The 27,119-nt window shown below is 38.3% G+C and overlaps 1 protein-coding gene across 2 annotated transcripts in view; it reads right to left on the minus strand.

Annotated features, from left to right (window-relative positions):
* LOC115211302 (breast cancer anti-estrogen resistance protein 3 homolog) overlaps positions 1 to 27,119 on the minus strand; it is a 242,706-nt gene that overhangs the window by 181,733 nt on the left and 33,854 nt on the right. The window contains exon 1 of one of the 2 annotated variants that reach the window (XM_029780107.2): positions 25,941 to 26,512. The exons of the other annotated variant lie outside the window; for it this stretch is intronic. The gene's annotated coding sequence lies outside the window, so the exon portion shown is untranslated. Of the gene's footprint in view, positions 1 to 25,940; positions 26,513 to 27,119 lie in introns of those variants that run through there. 2 annotated transcript variants of the gene reach the window in all.

Genomic DNA, 27,119 nt, shown 5'->3' on the forward strand with positions numbered 1-27,119 from the left:
AAGCTCTATGTCAGGACAGCGTCCCAACAACTTCATAAGGAGTTTTAGACTTTAAGAAGGAATGAAATCACAATAAATATTGTTCCCTCCTATGACCCTTTCATTCAATGTTTTTTTGTTGTTGTTGAAACTAACGCATATTTGAAAAACTGGATAATAATAAAGCTATACTGCAGTAATAAAAAAATATATTATAAACCTATCTAACATCACTGAAACAAAGATTTACTACAGAATCCAGGTGAAGTTTAATAAGACAATAAGACCCTGGTAGTAAGGTTTTTTCTTTTGATAAGACTATGAAGAATCTTGATCTAAAACTAAATTAACATGTATCTTATTCTATTATTCTTGTACGTGTTTCAGTCACTGGACTGCAGCCATGCTGGTGGTTATGGCTCTAAAGAGGTCCAGGGCTGGCCAACCTGAGGCCCGCGGACCACATGCGGCCCTCTTCATACTTTCTTGAAATGGGTTTATTTAAACACATTTTAAACATTTTATCAAAAATTAAAGATTGTAATGGAAATAAAAAAAAAAAAGATTCTACTGTTTTTGCAACGATAATATTTCATGTTGAATCAACGATCATTCATTCATTAATGTAATATTAGCCCGATAAGCAAAATGCTTTCAATTCTTATTTTTTTACTGCCCACAATGGGCTACACACAGAGGAATGCTTTCAATTCTGTTAGTATATAAACGTCCCTCAAAAACTTCCTGTGATTATAGTGGCCTGCAATGTAATTCGAGTTGACCAGGCCTGGTTTAATCGATCAAAGCGACCCCAGCACTTAAAAGATGATACTTATTCTATTGTCCTATTTTTGTCGAACTGCTACGTTACTGGGGTATAAACAAATTAATGCTAATTGTCAGGTGGTGAGACGCAAAGATGCACGCGTGTACACATACTCACGCACATATATTTGATTTCGCAGTTTTCATCTATCGTTTTCGATTACAGACCGTTAGCTGGTTTGGGGGCATTAGAAGGCACTTACTCAAAGAGACATGCAGTTAGATTGAACCAGAAACGCCGTGGTTACGCCTCTCCATCTTGCATAAAGCAATTAACAGTAAAGTTATGTATTTGGTGGTCTGTAAATATTTTCTCATTCATTTTTTGTGGATCATCTTTTGAATAAGATTGTCCATCACGGCCTTCAAATTTCAGCACAGCTAACTGAATTGACATCATTTTATCGGTTCTGGATGGAGCAGCCGAAGTCAATCTTGGTAGGATTTGAACTCAGAGCGTAAAAAGATGCAATTAAATACTAATAGCTATTTTGCCCGGTGCTCTATTGATTCTGCCATCAATCGCTCTTCATCTGACTTCATGTTGTTGTTTTGCTCCAGGTCAGCTCTGAACAAGTACATCTATCTATAATTAAAGGCATTAAACTTGCGATTATCTAATTTTCATGCGGCGAATTGGCAGAGTCGTTAAAGCGTTGGATAAAGTGCTTCGTGGTGTTTGTTCTAATTCTCAGCGCTCTGGGTTCAAACGCCGCCGTGGTCAACTTTATTTTTCATCTATCGGGTGGGAGAGGAGTCAACAATAAATAGCTAAATAAATAAAATACCAATCCAAGATGGTAGATTGGCGGAATTGTAAGAAAGTTAGAGCAGACGCCTTGTGGTATTTGTCTCACCTCTTTACATCTGGAGTTCAAATCTGGCCGGTGCCTACTTGGGTGATAGGTTTAATCTGTGAGCTGGTTGAACATTAGCGCCTGGCACTTTGGGTACCTTTAGCGGATTACACTTGCAAGCATGTGGGTTGGGCTTTCAGTCGAGGATTCTTTCCTCCTTCCCTTTCACAAGTCTCAGAAACCCTTTGAAGAGCTGAGAGTACTGCCGTCCAGCCTGATTAAAAACGAGTGAGAAAAAGACATTATGTATATAAAAACTACATTGTGTAGTGTAACCTGAATTTTAAAAAATAAAAAAAGATCGGGTGATAATTGACTGCCGTGGTGCAGCTTCGTGATGGCGTGGTCTAACCCGGACGACACTTTTATGGAGTCGACACTTTTAGGTTTGCTGTGTAACCTTATAGCCTTGGAGGGCCAGGGATGGGCAGAAAACCCAAGGGCTGCTCCGGGCGGGCGGCACACACTCAAGCAACGCAATTGGTTGAGATTTGGTTCCTATGTTTAGCAGGCGGAGTGACCACATAAAAACTTCGTACTAATGTATTCACCTAATGATGTTTTTTTTTCTCACAGGCATAAAGAAATCCGAATTCTTTCGAAGAGGGAGGAACTGAGAAGACGGCCGAGGGGAAGAAGGAAGGAAGGAAGAAACGGTAGAGACTAATTCGATGGCAAATGATGATAGAAACAGATGCCTTAGAATCAGTTTGTGAAAGTCATCAGCAAGATTCTTTTTTTCCCCTGCCAATGAACGGTGGTGTCATTTGTAGAAATAAATGATAGTGTTAGTTTGATGAAAGCAGGAGTAAAGCTATCACTGAAATGGATGTGTGTGAGGAGGGGAATGAGGAGGAAGGTAACGCAAGAGAATAGAGTCACTGTCGTTTAATATAAGTGAGAAGTTATAGCTATCAGTCGAACTGACATCTAATTTGTAGCTCTTTAAAAATATAAGTCATGAAATTATTTTGTTCACAGTCGCTAACAGCTACTGAAAACAAAATCTAACGCATAGACAAAGGGACCCTTTTAGATAGTCATTCCATCTATTTGAAACAGTAGCCAAATCCCCGTCAAATTACATTTTATCGTCTACAAGAAATATCTAGAGACTAATGTAAACCGAGAAGCATAATGTTTGAAAAACAGAAAAAAGAAAAAACTAAAATGGGATGGTCACGGCTGAAACGCTTCAAATCATAGGATTAATTACTCGATGAAGACTATCCTCGATCTAAACAATAATAACAAGAAAATATGTCAAGCCAGTGCGAAACCCGCTAAAAGTAGGTACCAGATGCCAGGACACATTAAAGAATTAAATAATGTAGTCTTTGATATATCGCATCCAAAGAAAAGAAAAAGGAAGATAGGCGGATACAGTTAGAACATCTTTGATAAAAAAATTTCTTCGGACCAGTGACGGTTGTATTACTAAAAACTGTTTTACAGTTATCATAATTTAAGTTATGGAACTAATGCATTGCAAGTAAGAGATCGGACAATATAGTCGACTTACAAATGAATAAAGAAGTCTGAAACATCTTTGGTCATAAATCTGCTCAATTAGAGCTGATATAAGACAAAATAATAAGTGAACTATTGTTGATGCAGAAGACTAATCTTGAATCCCATAATTATAATATACATAAGCAGGAGTGGCTGTGTGGTAAGTTGCTTGCTAACCAACCACTTCTTGGGCAAGTGTCTTCTGCTATAGCCCAGGGCCGACCAATGCCTTGTGAGTGGATTTGGTAGACGGAAACTGAAAGAAGCCTGTCGTATATATGTATATATATGTATGTATGTGTGTGTATTTGTGTGTCTGTGTTTGTCCCCCTAGCATTGCCTGACAACCGATGCTGGTGTGTTTACGTCCCCGTCACTTAGCGGTTCGGCAAAAGAGACCGATAGAATAAGTACTGGGCTTACAAAGAATAAGTCTCGGGGTCGAGTTGCTCGACTAAAGGCGGTGCTCCAGCATGGCCGCAGTCAAATGACTGAAACAAGTAAAAGAGTAAAGAGCAAGAGTGACCCACAAGTAACACATTAGATGATGAGAAATGGCGTATGGTATAATCATCCATAGTTATTCGATGCACGTTTGATACATGTTTGATCTTGAGACGGCAATAAATGTATCAATATATCTGTGATAAAAAGAAATGACAAATCTAGCGTCCTAGAATTTCTTTTGGCTACTAAGTTGTTTTACGGGGATAATAAGAGTGTCAGGCATATGTGACAAAGCAAATTTTACAAGTAAATATCAGTAAACCCACCAGTATTTATTCGGCTAGACTAAAACTTTTCATATAATTTTTTTTTAGATCGTTATCTACTAAAATATGAAACCAAGAGAAAAACTTTAAATAAATTAACGGCTGGGAAATGTGTGGATAAGCTTTGAGCAATAACATTGAACAAACGAAAATTCAAAGAATATTGCAAACTTTGGACTGCAGCGATCTTGTCCGTCATAGTGAGGTGCACTGATTTTCTAAAGAGAGGTTCTGAATAGATTTTAGAAATAAAAAAATACCGCTTTTGATTTTCTAGAAGCGAAAATATGAGCTGCTCGACGAAAGAGCAGTCTGGTGCTAAGAGCGGTGTACATTAGCCAGCATTTAGTTAATCTAACAGTTAATCGCCATCTCGATTTAAATTTGAGACTACAAGACACGATTAATTTCTGGCAATCATTATCTTTGTGAATATTTTTTCAGAACTAAGTCAGACTTAAGACTTACATCTAACGTTTCGAAACGATGAACAGATGTGAACAAACATTTTCATCCACGAAACAGCAGATATATATTAAAAGAAAAAATCTTTATTTAGATCCAAGATTAAAAGGTTGGCGAAATCAAAATAGATTCATAAGTCTATTTGAAGTAAACAATATTCGTGTGTGTGTGTGTGCGTTTAATCATAATATAACACAAATATGCTAAATTTGTTTATATGAACATATTTTGTACAAGAAATGAATAAAATGAAATAGAAGACTTGTGTAATATATTTAAACTCATGCATGAAAAATTTGGCGCATGGAATATAAAATGCTGATCATCTCTGTACTAAAAGTGTTACTCGTCATTGTGGTTAAAACCAGGTAATGCTATCTTGTTGCAATAATTATGGTCTTACTCCATTTAAGAATAAACATACTTCTAAAGTTACAAGAAAATTAAATAAAAAACAAATTTCCCATTTGCATATTTACAATGAATATATCTTATGAATAACAATAATACTGTTTAACTATTAATTATATACTAGTAGAACTCGGGAATATTTCACCGAATTAATGGTAAACTTATTGGGTTATTTCTGAAAACTATTTAAAAAACCCTGAAAGCGTGGCCTGTGTTGTGTCTATATAGAAAGATTGTCTCTCATCTGCTACTCATTGAAAAGTGAATGAAATTGGAATACGATGATTACTTTATACACTTTATATACTTTATGTACAGTTTTACAGACTTAATACACAGCACTCATTAAATATTCACTCTTATTTTTCCATTTCCTCATAAACAAAAAACAAAAAAATATACCGTACATATAATTGGATATATTTGCCACGTAAATAAGCGTGAATATTTCACGGAATTGCACTTATACGGATGCGTTAAGTGATAGGTGATATAAAAACTTGGTTAAAAAACAACAACAACACTTTTCACTATTCAATCACCACCGCCACATCCAATCCACATCATCCTCTCTTCCCCCCCCCCTCTCTGCCCTTTTTTAAACCTGACCATCAAAACATCACCCTTCTGCTAAAATTATATTTTTAACTCCTCCTCAACATCATCACTACCTTCAACTAACTTTTTAACCACATAATAAATATTACGTTACTCCTACCCCACGCCATGGACGTTTCTCTCTCCCTCTTCGCCTTATCCTCTTTTTCTCCCTCCTTTTTCTTTCTGTCTTTCCCTTCAACTAATCACGTGAAAGCGTTGTAATTAATATTCCTCTACTTTATGAATACAGAATAATGGTCGATGTTACCGTTGCTTAGTCCCAGATTAGCCTTGATCAAGTGAACCTTTTACTAAAAGATATTTCAAATGAGTACATCTTGTTTTCGAAGGTTATCCTGGGGTATATTATTTAATGGGTACCACTTTAGCATGTGGTCGACTATAGTATCCGTAAGCTACGATGTGAACTAACTTGAAATTGAGTTAGGGTTAGGATTAGGGTGAAAATTCTCGTCAAACTGTAAATGGCCAGATAGACAGCATGCTAAAGTGGCACCGTTTAATGTATTCTTCATTTATTGTTTTTAGATACCAAGGTGGGATTTGAAGTAGGTTTCATTATATCTATAAAATATGGCGGCGAGCTGGCAGAAACGCTAGCACGCAGGGTGAAATGTTTAGCGGCATTTCGTCTCTTTTTACGTTCTGAGTTCAAATTCCGCCGACATCGACTTTCGGGGTCGTTAAATTAAGTACCAGTTGCATACTGGGGTCGATGTAATCGACTGGCCCCCTCCCTCAAATTTTCGGGCCTTGTGCCTAGAGTAGAAAAAAAAGTATATCTATAATATACAGAAGCTCTCGCGATAACTCGAAAGAAAACTGGTCTTTTTGGCAGATGGAATGAAAAGCTGAAATGGTCCATGTAGATATTAGATGGGATTTTATTGTGTTGAACTCGGGGTATTATAAGTTGTTGTTCTTGTTTTGATGGTGTTTAGTCCTCACTCTGGTGTAATCCAATTGTTCTATAGTGTAAGATGCTTCAGCAGTGACTTTCTCGTCGTAGGAGACAGTGGAAATTTCTTCATGTAATATAAAGGACTTACTGTAATATTTTAAAAATTTGAGATTACTTCAACTCACTACTCATGGGCATAATACTTTATAAGGAAAAATAAACAATGAGAATTAAGATTTAAAATAAAGCTATAGTCATATAAATGAATGATGGCATATTTACATACATACGCAAACACACAACCACCCCAAACATATATAAAAAATATATATACATATATGTATAAATGTGTGAATATGAATGTGTATGTACATATGTGCGTATTGAAGCGCTGAAATCGACAAGTTTTTTTCATTCTCTTTCTGTTTATTTTCTATTATTCCTGTCTATTGAAGAGCGGAGGCTCGAAACGTAAAAGACTTTTTCTATTCCTGAGCGTTATACTAATACATCTGTTTGTTTTGTACACCACCTGTCTTCGTCTTTTGTTTTTTTCGTAAACTCTCCCTATATATATATATATATATATATATATATATATATACACACAAAGAGAGAGAGAGAGAGAGAGAGAGAGAGAGAGAGAGAGAGAGATATCACTGTGGTGACATAGAGAGATAGATATCACTGGTAACAATGCAATTCCTCACATAGTGGCTTTCGCATAATGCCACCCCGCGGGCTAGACGGGCAGGCCAACGTTTCTCCTGAACGGAACGCCAGTCCATAGCAGGGTTACCCGCTTACGGCTGAGTGGACTGGATTAACGTAAAATAAAGTGATTTGCTCAAGAACACAACACACAGCCGTGTCCGGAAATCGAAATCACGACCGCAAGAGTAATACCTTAACCACTAGGCTACACACCTTCATACACAGAAAAATCTACATTCATAAAGTAAATAAACAAAACACGAAAGCTTGTTTATAAGATAAAAACACTATATAGTGTTTTGCTTTATTTTCTACATGTACTCTGTGACATACAGAGCCAACTGTGGAGCCATGCCACATGATACGAAGACAATAACACGAACAGGAATACACATGGAGTTCTAAATACTAGATATTTGTCATGCAGTTCATATATTAAATTGCATATTATATATATATATATGTATATATATATGCAAATTCATACATACAATCACACACACATGTATAAACATTAATGTGTGTGTGTGTGTGAAACAAGCGCGGGCGCACATACGCGGTGGTGCACCAACAGAAATGTTTACATTGAATGACAGTTTGTATAAAGCATAGAATAAACACAGTGCAAAATACGCCAAGAGAGAACAACGTCTGAAATATGTCATTATTTCGAAATGGCACCATTACCTATCAAATGAACATACACGAACGTTCGGATTTATACATATATAAATATTTATGTTCCTCTGAACATTATCACATATACAGACACGCACGGACATATACGTATTTAGCTATAGGCCCGTGAGAGTGTGTTTTCATTAATGTGAATTCTTAGATTAGACACTAAGTATTCTAAATATGTCTGATTGACTATCATTAACTATTTTAGCGTCATTGAAGATTCCATCTTTGCATTTTCTGTTGATACGCTGCCAACGATATCACGACATATACAATCAGCGAGAAATCTTATTTGTATATGAATACACTCTCAGTTAGAATGCCAGGCGTAGCTGTGTGGTAAGAAGTTTGCTTCCCAACCCCACGGTTCCGTGTTCAGTCTTGCTGCGTGGTACCTTCGGCAAGTGTCTTATACTAATAACCACGGGCCGACTAAAGTCTTGTGAGTGGATCTGGTAGACGGATACTGAAAGAAGCCTGTCATGTAAATAAATATGGCTAATATAGGTAAAATGAGGCATATTTATCTGCATGGCCGAAACAGCTGTAAGATATAGTGTATATTTATATTTATATCTATTTATATTTATTTATTTATACCCTCTTATAATGATTGTACTTTTTGTATTGTATTACTCATTCATGTACGCTGTTTTGTTATATATTTTTATGTTTAACCCTAATGTTCTTATGTAGTGGTTTAATAAAGTATATGATTGGGTATTATCTGGTAGTTGATAAATGATTTAGATGTATTTCTCCATTTTCTTATTTTGTATATATATATGTATGTATAATATGTGTGTGTGTGTCTTTGTGACTGTGTTTGTCCCCCTCCACACCGCTTGACAACTGGTACTAGTCTGTTTACGTCCCCGTAACAAAGATAGTATACCGTAAATCTTCGAGTATAGTCCGCCCTTGAGTATAATACACAGGGGATTTTTAGGGGGCTATACTTCTGAAAAATCTAAACCTTGTGCATAATACGCACCCCTTCTCTAACTTGAGTCGTGCGTAATTAAGCCAGCAGCACCTAGTCGAACAAACACTTCCGCGCATGCGTAATATAATAATGATGATGTTCTTAACTGTTATATGGGAATGTAAATATGTTTGCAAATTGTTTTTGTTACATGTTGTTCTGTGTTCTGAATACTTTTATTTTAATAAATGTTGCTTACTGCAAGTTATGGATGATTCTTTTATGACTTCATTGCTTTCAGGCTTAGCTTAAGATATTTTCGCGCCCAACACCACAAAATGCATCTGAATAAAAATTGCCGGACAGCAAATAGAGACTCGGACATTGCTTAGAAAATATTTTTCATTTTTAAACTCGTATATAGTACGCACTAGGGATTTTGACCTTTAAATTTTGGGAAAAAATGTGGATTATACTCGAGGATTTACAGTAAGTATCATGCTTACAAAAATATAAGTACTGGGGTTGATACATTCGACTAAAAATTCTTCAAGGTGGTTCCCCAGCATGGCCGCAGTCCAGTGACTGAAACAAGTAAAAGATAAAATACGAAACTATCTGCGGGTGCAGATACACCGATGCACAGACATTCTCATACATAATGATATACAAGAAAATATTGTGTGCATCGGCACCGCAAATGAAAGAAATCAGGCACAAAAGTGGAAAACGTCCAATTACATAACAGACAGATACGAGAAAGAAAAGAAAAATCCATACAGCTCCTCATCAGCTGTCTCTCTAAGGATTATGGCAGTTGTGACGTCCGAAATGGAACCGCATTACTTAGAGAGTGCAACACCTTTTGGGTATCTTTGTAGTGGGAGTTGATATAGTGGAGAATACACACACACACACACACACACACACACACACACACACACACAAATAACAAAAAAAGCAAGACATAAATATTTAAGCAAGTCTTTAGTGACTGGGCCAGAGAAAAAAACAAGGATATAAAAATGATGTACGATTAAGACTCAGCGACATAGGACAGAAACAAAAGCAACACTGATATTTAAAATTATAATTAAAACAGAATAAAACAAGACAAAAGGGCAACACACACGATGTTAACAAGGTCATGTTTTATTCTTCTATAAACTTTAAAGAGACAATTAATGAGGGGAAACTCGTCCGTTTATTCTGTCCGTTGCTTCCATCGTTTGCGCTTACTGTCTTACATACATCTATGTATATATTACATTAACATACACATATGTTTAAATTCTTTATTGCCTACCAGAGGCCAACAGAGAGAGGGACAATAAAAATAAACTGTGGGGTCACGGATGATTATTACATTAAAATGGCGAAATAATAAAAATTTATGGCATAAGTCGAATGAAACACAACATAATGGGACAACACAATGGAGTGGGAGCCGGGTTCAGCTTCGACCCCGCAAGCCCCTGTCCGCCACTGAAGCCTTGCCGTACTTTTATGGCTTACAATCAAAAGGAATCACTCATTCTCAGTTCTCGCACCACATCCTTCCATCTTTTTTCATATAAATCACACGACAGACACCTCCAGTCTTATTTTCCTTTCAAGATGAACAATAAAAGAGCTCACCAGAGAAAGACCGGAGATGAAGGTGCCTGGCGCTACTCCTTTCATTCGCGTCTTCCAAGCCACCTCTTTTGCTGTAGCAACCACAGTGAGAAAACAAACCTTTCCTTCTGGATCAAAGGAGGAAGGTGGAACAATCTTAAGAATTGACTCGGGGGACAGTTGTTATCCTCCTAGACATGACAGCAGCATACACATATGTGTTTTATTTCTTTATTATCCACAAGGGGCTAACGAAGAGGGGGACAACACATCATGATTTGGGGTCATGAGACACGGATGAAATTTACATATAAATGATCTTTAAAAATATTTACATGAAATCGAAGACAAAATCGAGGAAATTCGAATGATACACAAATTTTTACAGCACAACATAAAAACGACACATGAAGTGGGAACACCAGGATTGCCGACCCCACGAGCCCTGTTTTTCCCACCGAAACTCGGCAGCCAACTTACAGCGTGTTCATGTGGCCCCTTAATACACATATATGTTTGTGCGTGTAAGACCAGTTGCCACCTAAAGTATGGCTAAAGAAATACGAAAAATCGTAATCCGTGAGGAAACAGGAAGGTCAGGTGTAGCTGATTATTTTTAGAGGGGAATAATCAACCCCTAACAGTGAAAAATACGAGGCTAAAAGAATCAGCGTATTCTGAGATTCGATATCTTCCTCAGTCGGTCGATCATAGAGAAAACACCAAATGAGAGAAAGACTTTAAACCTATGACCGTATAAATTAGGTTTAAAGCTTCGACTTTTCATAACTTAATTGTTATATGAGACAATGTGATAACCTTGATCAAGTGTTAAGAGCTGCAATTTAGCAACGTTGGTGTAATAAAGGATCCAATCTGAAATTCTGAGAATATTACCATATACGACAGGCACCTGAAGTGGGCCAGAAATACAACGGTCGAAACGTGGTAGCCAAAAACAGTGAAGACGAAGACACTAACCCGAATATGTTAGTGCACCAGATTTTACACATGTACACTCATATATATATATATATATATATATATATATACACATGGAGCTGGAGGATGTGGAGTCCTTCGTCTACCTGGGTTCAACGGTGGTTCCAACGGGCCAGGTCGAGCGTCACATAGGTGCTGCCAGATCCGCATCCATGCGCTTCCAGCGGTGCCTATGGAACAGAAGGGCGAATCTACCAGGCCGTCGTTCGTACTATCCTCCTCTATGGTTGTGAAACATGGCCTATGAAGGTAGTCGATCAGCGAAAGCTGGAGGTGTTCGACAATGACTGTCTCCGCCGCATTCTTCGCTGCCGACGCATTGGTCGGGTTCCTACAGCCGGTTTTCGTCATCACCTGAATATCCGGACGCTCCCTTCGGTGCTTCTACAACGGCGCTTAAGGTGGTTCAGTCATGCGGCCCGGCGTCCAGAGGGTGAGCTGATTCGCGATCTCCTCCTCCCACCTCCACTTCCCATCTGGCGCAAACGCACGGGCGGGCAGCTGAAGACCTGGGCAACGACGATAAAGGAGGACCCCTCTGAACTCTCAGGTCCGCAGGTGGTCGGTCTGCGCAGATGGAACCGCGAATGGCTCGCTATCTCCAGTGACTTCGCACAGGACCGTCGAGCGTGGGCCGCCATGGTTCGTGATGCCGTTAGGACCAGAGAAGAAGCCGGCTCAACCCGCCCTGGGTGAATGCCGTCACAAGTACAAGTAAGTAGTACATGGACAAAATGTCTGGCGGCATTTCTTCCGAATTTACGTCCTTAGTTCAAATTCCACTGAGGTCGATAGGTACTAGTCAAGTACTGGAGTCGATGTAACCTACTAGACCCCAAAATTTCAGGCCTTGTGCCTTTCGTAGAAATTATTATTACTATTATTATTATTATCTCATAATGAGCATTTAATGTTATCGAGCGGTTTCATGGAAATACCTTTCCACAATAGGATCTAAGAATTGCAACTTATGCATTGCAGAAAGACCGCACATTCTTTGTAGATACAAGAATTCTACTACATCGCTTAATTCCAGATCTGAAATTTTTAACAGGTGCAAACTCATGGATAAGTTTCTTTTGTAAAACTAGAAGAAACCACCCGCTGCGGATTCAGTAGCTGTATTGCAACTTTTGCCTCCTTTTTCTTATATTATTCTGCACCAGCGATGGTTTTTACAATCAAAGAGGAGGAAGATCTTGGTTTTCTTTCTATTCTTTCTTCTCGTTTTACTTCTTGATCAACCTTCTTCGCGTTTATTTTCTTGTATTTTTTCTCACGGTCCAGCGTCCTGTGTTATTTGAGGGATATGAGTTGCGTCCAAATATATACGTTTTATTTATTATTTTGCACATTACTTAATCATTGTTATATGTTTTATCTTATATTTAAGCTTTCTATAATATGTAATTTTGTAGATGGTATAATTTAATTTTTCATTATCGAATTGATGAAAGGTGGTTTTTGCTTATATATATATATATATATATTGTGAAATTTGATTTAGTATTTCTAAATTGAATTTTTCCCTGTAAGTTTGGAAGAATATTCCCTCATATATATATATATATATATATAATTTTAAAAAAACAGTAAAAGACAAGAAAAAATGTACGAGGACGTAGCACATGCAAAGTATTAATAAGACGCTCAGAGAAAGAAAAGAGTGATATATATTTATATATATAGCCGTGCCGCGAGATAAAACGTAGTACAAGGATACTTCACTTCTTATATACAATATAAGGTGTGTATGAGATTGTCTTTTCTAAAATCCTTTCTACTGTAGACACAAGGCCTGAAATTTTGGGGGTAGGGGATTAGTGTATCGACACCAGTGTTTCACTGGTACTTAATTTATCAGCTCCGAAAGGATGAAAGGCTAAGTCGATCTCGGCGGAACTCGAACTCAGAACGTAGCGACGGGCGAAATATCGTTAAGTATTTCGTCCAGCGTGCTAACGATTCTGCCAGCTCGCCGCCTTCCTTCCTTCCTTTCGAAAATAAACTATATTTACATACGATGTCTTCCTGTCTAAAAATATCGGTGAAACTTTTGTAGGTATTTTTGTAGGTTCTCCATAATCGTGGGAATGACCTCAGTAAAAATAGCTTTGACCTGTTCTACAGGATGACATCTTGGGAAATATATTTTCTACTTTGCTTAATACTAGCGCTGTCTTTAATTGCTGTATACCAATTGCATGTACCAATAAATGGCGCCTGTGTAAGCATGCTAACAGTCCTTACCCAGACGAATACTATAAATATTATGAAATAAACAAAAAGTCAATGATTTCCAATTCAGTATAAAAACGCAAATTTGAGGCATGAAATTTACTACATAATTCAGTAAACAGTTTCTGCTTTGTTATTAGACAGGCGTTATATCTGCTACCTTTCAAGTATAATGTTTATACTAATGCATGACGATATTAATCCCACGTGCCGTCAGTTCAGTCTAGAATGAAATAAACAGCGCAAAAAAATAAAGCAAGGTTGTATGCGTACGCCCAGTGTCAAAACAGAATGAAGTCTGCGTGAGTATGTGCGCGCACGTATGTGTCACAATTTTTGCGTTTGCCGTTAAGGATTAAACTGATTTTAGGATCTTTTAGTCCAGACAAATGTGTAAAATAGATATATATGTACATACAACCGTCTGTTTCCAATTATTATCTTACTTGGAAACAGGTGAGGGTTTGCGGCAGGAAAGGCATCTGGCCGTAGAAAATCTGCAAATTCCATCCGACCTGTGCGAGCATAGAGAAATGGACGTCATAACGATGATATGATGTGATGGTGCGTGTGTGCATGTGTAAATACAACAGCAAAGAAATAAAAATATACACCTGTCTATCATGCACAAAGACAGCGAGTTGGAATCGTTAGTAGGTCGGGCGAAAGAGTCACGTTTTTTGTGGGACCAAGTTATTCAATTGGATTTGTTTAATGGTTGAATGTTATCGTTGAATTTTTGAATTATTTGTTACTGTTTTTTTTTTTTGTATATAATGTTTGTTTTCCTCCCCATTTATGGGTGAATTAGGAGAAAGTATGGAGAAAGAACCGGTTCCAGCCGGCAGCTATGCAACAGCCACTGGAAGGAGTTTAACTGCGGATGTGTTGCAAGTGCAAGAAATTAAAATGGACCAGAAGAGGTTGAAAGAATTCAACAAACTTTTGGAAAAGGATGGTACCAGCCTAAAATTAACACCACCAGAAGAATTTATAGCAAAATATAATGAAGCGGACAGTGGTATACAGAACCCTGTCCCTGAAGACAAAGAAAATTGAAATAACCACACTGGAGGCATAGAAGAATGCCTAAAAGAGGTGAAGAGCCTCGCAATATTTTATACAAGAGGGAAGAAGTATGGCACAGTGGAGGTGAGATTCGCCAATGAGCAAGGGGCGATGAACCACTCCACTGTGACGCTGAGAACACCAGAGTGGGCACTTCTGCCGACCTAATGTGGTAAACATGTGGCCAGAGCAAGGATTGGCAGAGTGCCCCCTGAGATCGAAGAAGAGTGGTTGGTGGTAGCCATCCTTTTCAACATGGAAGAGGAAGTAAAAATAATAAAAGTGACGAAAACGAGGGAGGTGAACGGAGAAACAAAAGAACTGAATTACAAACGTTAATCAAAAACATTTATATGACACTGCCTGCGAGTGGGGAGTAGCTAAGACATTTCATTTTCATTATTATGATTCATTTATCATTAATTCGGTCTATGTTTTATATCCCCACTGGGCTGTTTTGTCTCTCCGTGTATCGTCCCCTCGATGTCGAGCCTGAGTGCTCAAATAAAAAAATCAACACGCAGGGGGAAATGCTTAGCGCTATTTCGTCCGTCCTAACGTTCTGAGTTCAAATTCTGCCGAGGTCGATATTACCTTTCATCATTTCGGAGGCGATAAAATAAGTACCAGTTGAACACTGAGTCGATGTCATTGATTTAACTTCTCCTGGGTATGAGTATAAAAAAAAACTGCATTCTTTGCCAAACTATGTCAAGCCAGTTTGGCAGAGTAGGGTCATCAAACGAATATGGTCTAAAATTCAAATTCACTGCTTCCACATCAGATCGAGGTTGGTGAAGAAAACCTGCTGAGACCCTCGTCCTGCTGTGACTGAACATGGGCAACCTAATCCAACATTGCCTATATTTGTTCACATACGTACGTACGATACAATTCCTTTACACACATATTTCTAAGTATTTTGTTCTCAGAGTATTATTACTCACATGCACAAGTGACCTGGTGCATAAGGGTTCGAATTCAGTTTACGGCCATATACGTATTCAGGAATAGGTCTCTTCATGACGACTGGAGATCAAACCGAATATAATTAAGATAACTTTACACGCTAAAGATGTGGGGTTTTAATAATCCGGAAAATTATAATCTTGCCTCGCACATGTTTCTTATTTAGATTAAACACGCAGAATACATGTTAAGTGATATTGGAGTTTGAAATTCCAGCATGAAGTTTTCAATTTACCTTAAATATTCAGACTTAAGTGTGCCATTTCTTATAGATACAACTATGAATTCCTATTGAGGATCAAATTGTTTATTCCAAAGTGAATCCTAATCGAACAGTCCTACGACCAAAGGTATTTCAGTCGCCTATTTTGTTAAACTTCTCTTTTTTAAGAGTCAGAGGTGTAGGCTGAGATAAATTTGGCTAGTATTTCTAACAAACTGAGCAACTACTTAGAGGTTCCTTCAGTGTCTCGAGGACAAAAAAACAAACAAAAATCGTGTAAGTTTTGGTGTTGCTGCTTAGCCCTAAACGAACTCTGGTCCACCAGAATGATGACCAAATATGAAACCATTACGTACTTGGTTCTGCAGACATAATATCCAGACGGTAGGGTGTTATTCGAAGGATATGAGTTGCTATTTCTGGTGACCATATAAAGGGTTTTTCGATGGCTCAGGGTTAAATGTTCTTTTTTCTCATATGTTTTGTGTACGTGTCCGACTCCCACAAATAACGGCAATATTTTAAGATCCAAAGGCGGCGAGCTGGCAGAAACGTTAGCGCGCCGGGCGAAGTGCTTAGCGGTATTTCGTCTGTCGTTACGTTCTGAGTTCAAATTCCGCCGAGGTCGGCTTTGCCTTTCATCCTTTCAGGGTCGATAAATAAAGTACCAGTTTCGCACTGGGGTCGATGTAATCGACTTAATCCCTTTGTCTGTCCTTGTTTGTCCCCTCTGTAGTTAGCCCGTTGTGGGTAGTAAAGAAATAGGTATTTCGTCTATCTTTACGTTCCGAGTTCAAATTCCGCCGAGGTCGACTTTGCCTTTCATCCTTTTGGGATCGATAAATTAAGTACCAGTTGCGTACTGGAGTAGAAAAGAATAGTTTAAGATCCAAATATGTTTGTTTTTGACCCTTCTTGTTTATTTCTATCGTTATTTTTAATCTGATAATGACTTTAGAAATTGGATCGAACCCCTTTTGATTCTCCCACTTTCATTATTTTCCATGATCATTAAGAAGGTAAGAATACTGGAATGGTATTCTCTCAGAAACGATAGAGTGCCGAGCAAAGAACGTAGCAGTTTATAGTTAGATCTGAACTCAAATCTCACAGGTATTCGTTTTCATCGCTACAGGGTTAAAATACTTTCTATTATAGACACAAGCGGGGAAAACTGTTAATTCAGCTCCAGTATTTGAATGTAATTGGTACTTCATCTTATCCACCCCGGAAAGATAAAAAGCAAAGCTGATATCGACGAGATTTCAACTCATAACCTAAAGAGCTAGAAGGGATACTGCAGGGGATTTTGTCCGATATTCTAACAGCTTTGTCCAACCACCGCCCTCACGATTGCTGAAACAAGAGCCAGTAACTACATGTGGATTTAATTGGCTAAGCTCCTCCCTACGAATTTGTGGCCCTGTGCGAATTTAAGAAGCTAATCAATTTCTTGACGTTTGTCACGTTTCTCTTCCGTGATATTTTGACGTTTGGAATACAAATTGTTAATTTTAATGAAAGAAAAATAGATTTGTCAAAATACCATGACAAAGATAAACAGAACCAGCGTAAACATATTTTGATTAGCGCAAGGATTGTGTTTGTGTACATTTTTTTATAACCCCACCAGACAGCTGAGAAATAAAGTTTATCGCGATTGGATATCAACAAGGTTGCTAGATAAGCTACATGCGTAGGTTACACGATTGTACGTTAGTAACTACGGTACTATTTTTGTCTCTGTATTTGGGCTTCTTACTACTTAAAAATTCTAATTTTTGAAAACAAGAACCTTATTGAATTAAATTATCCAGATGCAGGTAAATTTGAACCGATCAAAAAGTAATCCTCTCTCTCACACAAATATCTATCTATCTATCTATCTATCTATCTATCTATCTATCTATCTATCTATCTATCTATCTATCTATCTATCTATCTATCTATCTATCTATCTGTCTGTCTGTGTGTGTGTGTGTGTGTGTGTGTGTGTAGAAACGAAAGAAAAGAGCACTTACGTTATTTTAGTATATATTTGTAGTTATTGTATATACTCGAGTAATAGTCGATCTCATGTAAAAGTCGACCTATTTTAAGCCATAAAGTTGGGAATTTTCCATAAACCCCGTATAAAAGTATTTCACGAACAACAGAACAACATTTGTGGGTCAAGGTACCGTATTAACCTGTAGATAGAAATAACACTGTTACAAAATGGTGTAGCTACCTTACTGCAACCTGCTCTATAGGTGAAATGTTTGGTGCTTTTAATGGAATAATCGATGCTTATAGTAAAACACCATTTAATAGCAAGCACTACACATCTGTTGGTGGGTGCTACATCACCATTACTAAAATGTGTGCACAGGATATGCTGCAAGTCTGCATACATCTTCAAGCATAATAAACACGTCAAACACTCATTGTTTAGATGATGAGAAACGTGTTTCCCAGACAACACTATCGGCGAACAACAACAAACACTCCTGTATGAATTCATACAAAGGCATGACTTCGGTAAGCCTAAAAACATTTAGTTAATCGCTAGATCAGTGGTTCCCAAACTTTTTCTTTTTGCCGTCGAATCCTTCGACATTATTTAAAAAACTTGGAACTCGTGATAACTTTCAGGGAACCCTGGGGTTTTGCAGAACACACTTTGGGAATCCCTGCTCCAGATCAACAACTCTACACCATATTATGGACATTTACTGGTAACTGCACATGACATCCTGCAACTTTTATTTCCATTTCTGTGTGGAACAACATATACACAGAACACGACACAGTTTACCTTATAAGAATCATGTGGCGAACGCATTCCATGAATTGGCAGCTGATCGTGAGCGTGAATACGACAGTACCGAGGCCAAAATGTATTATCGTTATCAGATATAAATTGATTTCACTCAGCTAGTCTGTTAAATTTGATGGAGGCAAATAAAAGAGAAAGTGTAAATATTTATAAGAACTATGCGGTCTTGTTATTAGCTTTTATTATTTACTAGAACGTGTGTTTCGATGCATAGAATTGATAATATTACTGTAATTCATTGTGCTTTGTTTTTATTCCCTTAGAGATCAGTTGGGATTCTGCTGTTGGTACGGTACTTCGGATTCTAGCTTGAATTTCAGCCCCTAAAAACTAGTATCCATGCAATAGTCGACCCCATAAATTTGACATTAAAAAATTCGACTAATACACGGGTATATACGATAGTTAATAATTGGACTATGAAAGTGAGTAATGTCCGTATAAGTCAATAACACTCTCACACACACGCGCTCTTTTTCACTAATAGACACGTGTGTGTGTGTGTGTTTGTTTAATCACGCGCGCGCCCAGTTAGGAAAGAACTATATCCATGACCTTTGTAATTTTTCCGACTGGCGATTTCAAACTGACCATCAGGCTAAAACATGAACGGGAGAAGATCTCTAGGACATTGACATTTTGAAAAAGGAAACATTGAGTATAAATAGTAGTGTGGGCCCTGGGGCAGAAGACACACGACGATTGTTGAGATGAGGAGAAACAAGTAAGTCGATTGCGCTGCGGTTGAGGTGTTATGCTCTACCAGCTCGATCGGAGGAACGGAAGTCAATGTGAGTAGCCAAGAGAGGGAAGAGAGCGTACGGATAACCTTAGAGGTTGAAATATATTGATGACTGACTCGTTGTCCATTTTGGATACTTTCGAGGATGTTCCCAAATAAACAAGTAATATTCCATTGTTGATCTATGATAGCAATTATATATTTTCAATAGCATTTTGTGTTAAGCATTACATTCATGTAATAGTATATTATATTAAGTGTTAACGATTTTCAGTTCTATATTAATGTTGTATAGTGAAACTGTACACCTCTCCCGGTAAAAAGTGGTAGTAGAGAGCCATTATAAATAAACCAGTAGACGGTCGACAAGAGAGGTGAATAAGGTCGGAGGTCGAGAGTACGTGTAGACTGTGCAGATAGTCGTGTCAGTGCGGATATAGTAATTATACTGTGATACTGAGTGGACGTTATAACGATCCAACCTTTTGAGGATAATAACACTATACGACTGGGGGGGGGGGTCGTAGTGCCAGATAGAACCATTCTATCGACGACTTCGGAATATAACAATATCTGTCAGAGCGACAACCGTCGTCAAGAGACAGATACAACAGTGGCAAAAGACCGCTTTACAACAATTAATTATCGATACATTTCAATACTGTATTCTTTTCTAATCTAGACACAAGGCCCGATTTTTTGGGGGAGGGGCCAGTCGATTAGATCAACCCCAGTACGCAACTGGTACTTATTTAATCGACCCCGAAAGGATGAAAGGCAAAGTCGACCTCGGCGGAATTTGAACTCAGAACGTAAAGAGACGAAATACCTATTTCTTTACTACCCACAAGGCGCTAAATGCAGAGGGGACAAACAAGGACAGACAAACGGATTAAGTCGATTACATCGACCCCAGTGCCTAACTGGTACTTATTTAATCGACCCCGAAAGGATGAAAAGCAAAGTCGACCTCGGCGGAATTTGAACTCAGAACATAAAGAGACGAAATATCGCTAAGCACTTCGCCCGGCGTGCTAACGTCTCTGCCAGCTCGCCACCTTATTTCAATACTATATTGAAGTGTTCAAGTATTGTATTATGATGAGTATTCATGTTTTTTTCAATACCAATGTCTTCTGTTTCACTCGGATATTTATTGTTTTTAACACAGCTCGTCCCTGGGAGGTGTTATTCGCAATACAAATGAATGTTTTATTCAGTGTTTACGATGTCAGAAGCGACGAATTCTCGTCCGAGCATGTGGCTGACTGTGAGTATGCATCATTAAAAAGCCCTCAAACTGCCAAAATGTATCAAACAATTTTGCTAGCAGCTGCATGGATGAATTTTCATCTCTGTCCGACAGTTATTGTTTTCCACTCAACACATCCATAAAATATGTTATTTCAAGACGAATACAGCTTTAAATGGCCTATCAACGGTTTATATACATTAAACATGATACATTTTAATAGTATATTTTATTAAATATCAATATGGTTCAAAATCATTCACAATTACCTTGTATTAAATATCAAAATATACTTATGACCTGATCATTGCAACTTTATTTCACCCAGTGACTATGAAAGATGGGGTGGAGTTGTGGCGAAGTTTAGCCGGTACATCGGCCTTTAGCCCGGAAAGTCAAGAACGAGCTCCTTCCCACACCACAAAAATACTCACAAACCTCACTTTGATTTTCGAGACTTTTCCATTCTAGGGGATAGAAAGCAATCATGATTTCCCTCGGAAGCCCTGAAGTAGTTACACGCACCCTTAATCAAACCCAGAGACAACCACTGTGGTTGTCGTCATGACACCTGCAGCGCATTGATGACACTACAACGGAAGTCTCCCCGATTAAAGGTTAGTTCTTCAGCTGCCTTGCCACTCTTGTCCAACTAGCTCATGATATTGTCCACCTATTGCATTTTTTGCTTGTATCTTGATCTACTTCCCTCTATTCATCCTTCCATGATAATGTTTTCCAGACCTCTTCTTCTTCTTCTTCTTCGAATATGACAACAACACATTGTTTAGTTGTCTTTCACCGACTAGAAATATCCATTCATTTGTCCGATTGGTTCTTGTAAGAGACTAAAAACATTCTCCTATTCACCTACATTTTAAACGCATTGATTATGTTATCTTCAAATTAGTCGTAGATCTTTACTAGTTTTGTAATGGCAATGTTAGTTCGATGTTAACCTGCCGATTGGCCTAAAGTCGTACACTAAACAATCTTTGCTGCTTTATCTCGTACCACCTCCATGCTGGCTCACGTGAATAAATCGGGTGAGCCTGAATGGAAGTGGGCCCTACACTAACCACTATTCCTGGCCCTGCCTTCGTAGAATATCAATCGACTGGAGTTCCTTTCCTGTCTACCGATAGCCTTCAGATGTTCAAGGAAAACAACCGTTTCAATCAGTGTCAGACGATTTACAAACGCCATATAGGCGCACCCGCTACCTCCACACCAAGCCAGGAGAAATAAAGAGAGAAGGAAAAACAAACGAAACTCCAGTGTTGAACTGACGGCAAAACAAAAACTTTAAAGTGCTGTAATTTATCGTGAAAAATAGGAAGTACGATGGTTTTTGAGATTCTTAGAAAAATATGATGCGTGAGATTTTCCAAACCGCAAGAAAAAAGGGGAATGGTGTATAGTTTGATGGACCACACATGTGTAATAATACAGTCCCTTTATTTTTATAATATTACAGTGAGGATACAATTCTAGAGTGATGTCGACTGATGAAACACATATCTATTAACGTATCCATTACACGCATAGTAAACATGGTCTCACACACACACTACTACCGTAACACATTCGCGCATCAACATTAGACGGCGTCAAATTAAAACTTATACACCGCACACCACAGATGTCGCGCACACATGCAGTACAACAACAACACACACACACACACACACACACAGAGGCGTCTCTACATTGTTGCTCAACCTACAAGAAATAACAAATCACCCTTATCTCGCAATCTGCTATCTTAAAAAAGAAAAGACACACTGACAGTGTAATTCTAGTGATGCCAAAAGACAGAATGGTCAAGGTTGAAACACATTTGATTATGGGCTTGCTCAATCAGGTGGTATAGGGTGGAATTCAAAGAATTGCCGCCAGAAGTGGATTTAGTAGAAATCGAACCACTAATGAAATATTACTAAAAAGTAAATAAGTAAGTCAAATCGACAGGAAGAAGAAAAGAAAAAAGAAAAACGGAGAAAAAAAAAGGAAAAAGAAAGAGTGTTTTATGTTATGTTTAATAATATCGGAAAATAGAAGAACAATTTTAGAGAACATATAACGGTTCAAGTAATTGTAATGGTAGACGATAATTAAGTGTTAGTTAAATACATGATAAAAACGGAGAGTTTAAAAAGATTAATGGCAATGCATGTGATGAGGGGCGCATGCAGCCATTCATAACCCCATTATTGTATAATCATTTCATCATATTCGTTCTATGTATTGTCCCGTCTGTGGTGTCCTGTCTGTCCTTGTTTGTTTCCCTATGTTTGGGCCCTTGTGGCTAATAAAGAAACCGAACTTGCTCAATCAGGTGGTAAATTGGTTGAATCGTTAAATCATCAGACAAGATACCTGTGGTATTTAACCACAGTCCTTTACGTTCGGAGTTCATATCCTACCGCGATTAATTTAGCTTTTTATTCCTTCCAAGGTCGAAAAAATAAAGCACGTGTCTAATTTTTTTTTATCTAGAAAGCATTCATAGACGCGAATGGAATAAGACGAAGAATTAGGGAGCTGCCTGGGACCAAACAGCAACAGAGCGTAAAATTAATCGGTACAAAAGTAGGCTGATTCGTTAGAGCGTCAGTTTGAATGCCTTGATGTTCGTTCCGGTTCTCTGCGATTCAAGTTCGAATCTAGCTGCTGTCATCGTTGCCTTTTATTCTTTTGGGGCCAATAAATAAAGTACCATTCCAGTACTGGAGACAACCCCATCCCGCCCACTCTTTCTCTCTCATTCAAACCTTGACTGAAAGGACAGGTTTTAAAATACCGGAGACCCAAGTCCATCAGCAGTTGAAGGCCAAATGAAAGAGAAAGTTATAAATAGTTCGCTTTGCAACCACGAGGTTTCGTGTTCAGCCCTATAGGACGTCACTTTGTGCAAGTGCCTTTCATTATAGCCCCGGGATAACCAACGCACTGGAAGTGAATTTGGTTGACGGAAACTCTGTGGGAGCCCGTCATGTGTATGTGTGTGTGTTGTGATGTGTGTGCTGTGATGTGTGTGTTGTGATGTGTGTGTGTGTGATGTGTGTGCTGTGATGTGTGTGTTGTGTGCTGTGATGTGTGTGTTGTGATGTGTGTGCTGTGATGTGTGTGTTGTGATGTGTGTGCTGTGATGTGTGTGTTGTGATGTGTGTGCTGTGATGTGTGTGTTGTGATGTGTGTGCTGTGATGTGTGTGTTGTGATGTGTGTGCTGTGATGTGTGTGTTGTGTTGTGGGTTGTGATGTGTGTGTTGTGTTGTGTGTGACTGTGTTCTACTAACCCCAATATCACTTGACAACTGCTGTTGATTTGTTTACGTCCGGCAAAAGAGAGCGGTAGAATAAGTACCAAACTTTAAAAACTATGCCCTGGGGTACGACGACTGAAACAAATAAAAGATACCCACATGTGCACACAATGCGACACACACACAAACATATATAATCACGACAAAATGACAGAACCGCTTCCGATTTGGACACAGGACCAGCAGTTTTGCGGGGAGTGGGTTAATCGATACCATCGACCCCCGAAAGGATAAAAAGAAAAGTTGACTTTAGCGGAATCTGAACTCTGAACGTAAAGACCCAGAATAAATATCGCAATTTTTGTTGTTTTTTTTTTTTTTACTGACGCTCAAAGATTGTGGTTCTCAGTGTGTGCTGTGATGTGTGTGTTGTGTGCTGTGATGTGTGTGTTGTGATGTGTGTGCTGTGATGTGTGTGTTGTGATGTGTGTGCTGTGAGTGCAATAAATTGGTTACACTTCTACAATATACAAAATATTGATAATTTTAGGCGATCTTTCGTCTCTAGTAGACCTTTCCATCGATTTCCGTAAAAAATTTTTGTTTTTTACATATGGGCTTGCGGGAACTTTTGAAGTAATATACATACAGATACACATCTTTCACACATTACTCTGTCTCTTCACACACACTAACAGAAGCACTTCACTTACACAATATACTGGCTGTCTCCCACATCCCATCAAACACACACACACACATGTACATCAATGCTTCCCATGCACGGTAACTTCAAAAGAACTTCCCTCGTCATACAATCGCTTTCTCTTAGTCTCTTTCGCTCTCATTACTTCAAAAGTTCCCGCAAGCCCATCTGTAAAAAAAAAATTTTTTTAACGGAAATCGACGGAAAGGTCTACTAGAGACGAAAGATTGCCGATAATTTATTATACAATTCCCAATAATATCTAATTATAGAAATACAGTAGGATTTTAAGGCAATCGATCGGAATAGGCCTCTGACTTATCATCGACTTGTCAAAATTCGTCCGTTAGCTTCCGTGCTCACGGTTGAGAATCACTATCCGGGGAACTCCGTCTGCTCGTCGCCTTTAAACATAAACAATGTAAATATTTAGCACACATGATTCAACGGGGAAACTCCCACGTGATTGCTTGCCTTGCTAGTAATAGCAGTCAAATCTCTTTCATGTCACATCCTACTATCTTAGAAGTGAGTACGTTGCGTAATGTGGTCTTAAGTTCAGTGCACTGAAGGAAAAGTAAAGGCAGGATGGTCATGTCTGGAATGCCTTTAATCAGAGACTGCTCAGTCAAGGTTAAATTAGAACTAAAACAACAAAGACAACATCTAACATTTTCGATCCAACGAGGAAGCTTCTACATGGTTCAATTAGAAATAGTAGTCAAGTTCCTTATGTCTTAAAACTGGAAGGAACGCAATAGGTAATGTAATCAAAGGTACACTACACTCCAAAACAACAGCAACAAAAACAAACGGGATAGCTACAGTTTTGAACATAAGTCTGCTGGATCCGGACTCACCTGGGGCTAAATAACAATAACAGTACAATAATGGTTTCTGAATTAGGAACAAGGACAGCAATTCTGAGAGATTGATACTATTGATTCCGAGGGAATGAAAGGCAAAGTAGACCCCAGCGGGATTTGAACTTAAAACGTGTTCACTGCAAAAAAACCCTATAAGACATTTTTTTCCGATTCATCCTCCCAAACGACGCATAATAGTCCTTTCAATTACAGGCACAAGGTCTGAAATTTTAGAAGGGAAGAAGGACGAGTCGATGACATCAACCCCAGTGCACAACTGGTACTTATTTCATCGGCCCTAACGGCAAAGTCTTACTTCGACATAATTTAAAATCAGAACGTTAAACTGAACGAAATGCCCCTAAGCACACACACACACACACACACACACACACACATATATATATATATATATATATATGTATATATATATATATCAGCTTCACTGTCTGGGTAAGTTCGAAGTGTTGGTATTTAATAGATTGTGTATATAAACGTGCCTCACCTGAGAAGTCGTTGGTGTTAAAACGGTAGTCCTGATCCTGTCCCGACCATTCAACTGTTCATTTATATCCCTGCCGACAAGGGTTCGAGTCGGACGGCGGCCTGAGTCTACACGTAGAGATAATCGTTTCAAAACTAATGCAGTGTTTTCGGCGAAAAAAAAACTAAAACTTAAACAAAAATAATAAGAATGGTAGAGTTTATCCGTGCTCGACAACGAAAGGAAGTCCTGTTGTAGGTACTCGATCCACCCGGTCAGGTCGAAGTGCTTCTAATGGGTTTGGGATTGAAATGTAACAGGAAGAATAGGAGAATGTAGAGGGGAGGGGTTGTTTTGTTTGGCTTTCGTCGTTTTTATTAGTATTTTTTTTCTTTTTTCTGTCTCGGTAGCTGTCTGACAATGGGAAGTGACAGCTAGCTTGTAGGCCGCTTGCGCTATTGACGACGGCTGCGAAACAAGATAGCAATTAAAGTGTTTATGTGAGTGTGAGAGAGAGAGAGAGTGTGAGTGTGTGTGTGTGTGAGTGAGGGAGAGAGTGAAAGGAAGTAAGAGAGGGAACAGTGAGGAACCGTGTAAATCAAACTGCGAAGGAGAGAAAGTTGTGACGACAACGAGTCGAAGCATGTATTGAATGAATGGATAGAGTGAAAGGGATAGATAGATATAAAGAAACAAAGTAAATAAAGCGAAATGGGTGGAAGGCAGCGGTGCTGTAAGAAAACAGAGTTGTATAAAACTACTTGAGAAGAAGAATAAAGAGACAGAGGAGCAGTAGATGTATTTCTATGAAAGAAAAAAAAAAACCTCAACTTTTTGTGAAGTTGGATTGAGAGATGGTTGAGTTGACGGAAGGACGAAGATTTCGAAATTGTAAAAATGAGAATAAAATGAGGATAACTGAATTACTTTATCAAGAACTCTTAACGATGTGAAGTGTATTCGGCCAGCTCGTCAGTTGAAACTATATGTAGTTATTACAAAGTATATAAGCCAGTTGTTATGTGAAGCGACGGAGATATTATTTTACTACCACATTTGCATTTGAATATTCCGAAACAAACAAAAATAAATAGCTTCAGAATTTTTTTCTTTTTTGTTGTTGTGTAGACAATTATTGGAAGTCATTAAAAGAAAGAAAGAAAGAGGTGGGGTGGAAGGAAAACCACCAACGGTTGTGGT

Source organism: Octopus sinensis, linkage group LG1 (genome assembly GCF_006345805.1).
Source record: "Octopus sinensis linkage group LG1, ASM634580v1, whole genome shotgun sequence".
Taxonomy (NCBI): domain Eukaryota; kingdom Metazoa; phylum Mollusca; class Cephalopoda; order Octopoda; family Octopodidae; genus Octopus; species Octopus sinensis.